The 4588-nt window shown below is 48.3% G+C and overlaps 1 pseudogene; it reads right to left on the bottom strand.

Annotated features, from left to right (window-relative positions):
- Nucleotides 1-779: 779 nt before the first annotated feature.
- On the bottom strand, nt 780-1235 carry LOC132422452 (mpv17-like protein; annotated as a pseudogene).
- Between the last annotated feature and the right edge of the window lie 3353 nt (nt 1236-4588).

The following is a 4588-nucleotide window of genomic DNA, read 5'->3' as shown; positions in this document are numbered from 1 at the left end:
CCCACATTAGGGAAGGCAATCTGCTTGACTTAGTCTACCAATATAAATGTTACTCTCATGCAAAAACACCTTCAGAGAAACACCCAGAATAATGTTTGACCAAATATCTGGGCACCCCGTGGCCCAGTCAAGTGGACACATAAAATTAACCATCACAAAGGGTAATTTAGTGGTTTGGAGAAGGCCCAACTGTCACGATTCCACCCAATTCCCCCTTTTTTGTTTTGGCCACGCCTCGTGGCTTGCGGGATCTTTGTTCCCTGACCAGGGGTCAAACCCCGGGCCCCTGCAGTGGAAGCATGGAGTTCTAACCACTGGACTGCAGGGAATTCCCTCCACCCAATTCTTTTTTTAATTTATTTATTTAATTTATTTTATTTTTGGCTGTGTTGAATCTTGGTTGCTGTGTGCGGGCTTTCTCTAGTTGCGGCGAGTGGGGGATACTCTTCATTGCAGTGCGCGGGCTTCTCATTGCGGTGGCTTCTCTTGTTGCGGAGCACGGGCTCTAGGTGCACGGGCTTCAGTAGTTGTGACTTGCGGGCTCTATAGCACAGGCTCAGTAGTTGTGGCACATGGGCTTAGCTGCTCCACGGCATGTGGGATCTTTCCGGACCAGGGCTCGAACCCGTGTCCCCTGCATTAGCAGGTGGATTCTTAACCACCCTGCCACCAGGGAAGCTGGGGAGAGGTGTGACGAGATGGTTTTCAGAGCGTATGTGCAAGTTGGGCCAGGGGCATCAATGCCTACAAGTCATAACCATCTCCAAGAAAATACAGTTTTATGGGCCTTGGGCCAAAGTAGGTAAAGGTTTGGACTGTGCCCAGCTTAAGACAGAACAGCTGCCTGTACAAAAGGCCAGTACATCAGACCACTCTTATATGTATTCTAGAATTTCTGTCTCAGGTCCCAAAATATGTCAGCCTTTTGCTGGAGAATACTCATACCGAAGTAGAAGGCAGAGACGTACACCGGCCCGCTGAGCGCCTGGTCGCACAGCACCTTGGCCAGGACGGTGCGCATGCTCCATCAGGCGCAGCCGCACGTAGTTGAAGTTCGCGTGGAAGGCCACGGCCACGGTGGCCATGCGCTGTGTGTGCCGCCGGTCGGCAGGGCCTCCCCGCGGCCACTGCTGCAGTGCGTCGCCAGCTGAGAAGAGCGCGGCGTAGAGCAGCAAGTTCGTGGGCCAAGGGTAGCACCGGGCGGTGCACAGGAGCGCCCGCCACCAGCCCGCCATGCCTCCAGCCACTGGGCGCCGCAGTGGTTGTGTTTTAAGGGCAGAGCTTATTTAAGAATAAGTATGGACAAACAGCTAGTGTTATCTGCTGCACCTTGCCTGATGGCCTTGTGCAGGAGTGTGCTGGAAAATGTTTAATAACCAGCCATCTGGGACAAAAAAGGACACTGGTTTGTCGTGCTTGCCAATTTCTGTGGTATAAATACCTGATCATGGCCAATTTCAAGCTATTGACATGATGACGCTTCCCCCCCTGGAAGCTTATAGAGAGAGACTTGAGGAGTTCCATTAAGAAGTGACACACAGCCTGGAGCCAAATACAGACAGGTATTGGGTCTTCTCTGTTCCAAAAAGTACTGGGGGCAAAGCACTACTACTACTCCTCCTCTCTGAAAAGGGTCTCTACCTCTGCTCTACTGACATGAATTAGAAATGTAGGAGCAAGGTGGAGTGTTCCTAGCTTAGTGGCTCAGCCCTACAGATCCCAGGTTTCCATGTAGCTCCTGACCCATGGGACATCTTTTAGAAAATTAACATTGGTTGCCGCTCTAACATGAGTTAAGCTTTTGCTCAGGGTTCAGGAGCCCAGTGCTTCAGTCTCCAGCACTCAGGCAGGAATGATACTATGGGAAAACTGACAGCCTCACCCCCAACTCTCTGGAGACAGTGTAGCATAGAGACAAAGTAAAGAAGGAACACGGAGAATGGGGTGAAAAAATCACTGAGTTGTCTAGTCTGCTGGCTAGTGCACAGCTGGAGGAAGGAGAAGCTGGAATGTCTCCTGCATGTATCTCTGTGTTGGTCTCTGACCTTGTAATTCTGGCCACCCTCAAGTTTTATGAGCCCTGCATCCAACTGATTGGCTGGAAAGCTGTTCCTCATGTTCTACGGTTAAAGCCAAATTCCCTGAGAGATGGGTTTCAGGGCTTACAGCCTGTACCACATTAACAATTGTCTAAATGAGATGCAAATGTTGCCTAGTAGAGGATGAAGTGACCTGTGATGGTGCATTTTGGGACTAACCACCACAGACTGGACCATTTGGGATCCCCTCAATAAAGCTTAAAGAAAGTCTCACTTATTACATGCTCACCTAAGATGGAAAAGTCTGGCTTTGTGAAACCAAGAGAAAGATAGAACCAGTACCCTCATTTTCAGGCTGTGAGGCAACTCAGTTTATCAAAATAATATCAGGCAGTGTCCATGACTTGATTTATTAAAGACAGTTAGTCTTGGGCTCCTTTACTACTTTCAGGGAGTAGAAGCATCTAAAAAGAAGTACAGACTTAGTTCCAGGTCCTGATGTAAAGCAAATAAAGTTCACATTTATTGTCAAGGAGCTGTTATCCAAGCCCGGGGTCCCAGCATGCACAGAGACCTCCAGGTAACTGCTGTGGTGCATAGGAATGAAGTGCCTAAGTACAATGCTTGGTTTCTGCAGGCTAATAATAGACAACACTGTCCCTCTAGTGGCAGGAACCTGATTTGCAGGCCCAGTGCCTTGGAGGGACCCATCAGCAAAAGGACGGAGTTATGTCTCACTAATTCAAATATCACAAAAACTTACATTTTTATAGGACTTACAACTTTAAAAGTTCTTTCACATGAACTCCCTCTTTTGACCCTCACAACCATTCCATGAAAAACGGTTTGCATTTCATTTTTCAGATGAGGATATAAAACATAAGCTGTTTAAGACCACGTAGCTATTAATGGACTCAGGTCTCCTGACTTTAAATTTAGACCTCTTTCTACCACATCGTGCTTCTTTCCTCTTCTGGACATCAAAATGAACTGTTCTGTGTTATGTCCAGGTCTGAGATGTCACCATGATGTGGAAATGAATATGATTGTCCCTTGTGCAGTCACTGTATTGCCCCCATCCTAGACAACGGTTGAGGAAACTTGGCTTTGCAGGGAAATGCTTTAACCTTAAGAGACAAATAGTGAGAATTTCAGATACTACTGAAGGCAAGTGGAGGAGAGGTTTCCAACTTGGAAGGTCAGACCTTGGAAGCAGCCTCCTGTTCTCCAGAGCAGGACTGGAGCTGGAAGGAACTAAAGTTCCAAAGTCCATAAGGTCTCCTGCCCCTAAAATTTCTCTCCTATCAGTGGGTTGATGTGTGACCGTCCTTTATAAGGAGAAAAGGCTTTTATTTAGCAATCAGGGCTAAGGCTTACAATGCAAATGACCCTGGGAGAGAGAATACATTGGCTTAAATTTGCACTAGGTTGGAAATGATTGATTTCCTGACAGCCATTTTGCTGCAGTGTGGCAGAGGCGGGAGGGGAGATTCAGAATGCCATGTAGAAGCGGAGAGTGGATGACGGTTATGCAGAGGACCATTTCTGAAGATATGCCCCGCCTGCAGGACTTTCTCCTGAGAAGTAAACCAGCCACAGCTGTCCCTCTCCCCACCACCCTCTCACCTTGACCCTCAGCTTTTGACTCAGCCTCTCCTTCCAGGCAGAGCTTCAGCTACTTAGCTTGGCGACCCTAACCCCAGGATGAACTCTGCATCCAGCTCTCGGCTCCTCAGACTGCCTCATGCTCTTCTCTTTCATGACTCCTTGGAGGCCTTTGAGGGAGCAGACATGGAGGGGAGGAAGCTGCTGCCAGCTCCTCTGCATCCTCTCGTGCTCCCGAGGGTATATCTGAGCCTTTTCCTGGATCTTAAAACAATTAAGATATTGAATTAGCGTGCTGGAAGACCCCACTGGATGGACACACAGCAGAAAGAAGAACATTTCCTTTGCAGGGAATGTATATAGAGTGAGCATTCATGGGTGTGTCCATGTATGAGCGTAAAGAGAGCATTTTTGCTATATTCCATTGTCCTGAAATGAAAGCCATCTATGTTACAAGTATTCCCCAACAGGCACACATACACAACACACACACACACACACACACACACACACACACACACACACACTCTCACACACCCTATGGGCTCCTTTCTGAATGGATTTTCATCTCCTGAACTTTTTGCCATAGGCTTTGTCTTTCCCATGACGCAGAAAAGACTAGGGAAGAAAGTGATCAAATGGAAACCCTGGGCCCCTTCTCCACTGAGTCATTGAATGCCCAGGGCTGGACCACCAAGGGCCTAGCACTCTCAGCAAGGCCCAGGCCCCATCTTGCTGCCCAGCACACAGCAGGCACTGGAAGAACTCTGGGGCATAGCCAGCTCCCTGGAAGGGCAATGCTTCCTTGCCGTGGAATTGCTCTTCTCATTTTTATGTACATGAAACCACTGCCCCCAACTCTGGATGCAGCTGCTTTTTTCCATGTAATTAGATCCTTTCCAACAACCAGCCACCAACAGATTTCCAGAAAAGACCCAGGAAAA

Source organism: Delphinus delphis, chromosome 3 (genome assembly GCF_949987515.2).
Source record: "Delphinus delphis chromosome 3, mDelDel1.2, whole genome shotgun sequence".
NCBI classification, from domain to species: Eukaryota; Metazoa; Chordata; class Mammalia; order Artiodactyla; family Delphinidae; genus Delphinus; species Delphinus delphis.
The sequence above is the reverse complement of the archived record's forward strand: the minus strand, read 5'-3'. Positions and strand labels throughout refer to the sequence as shown.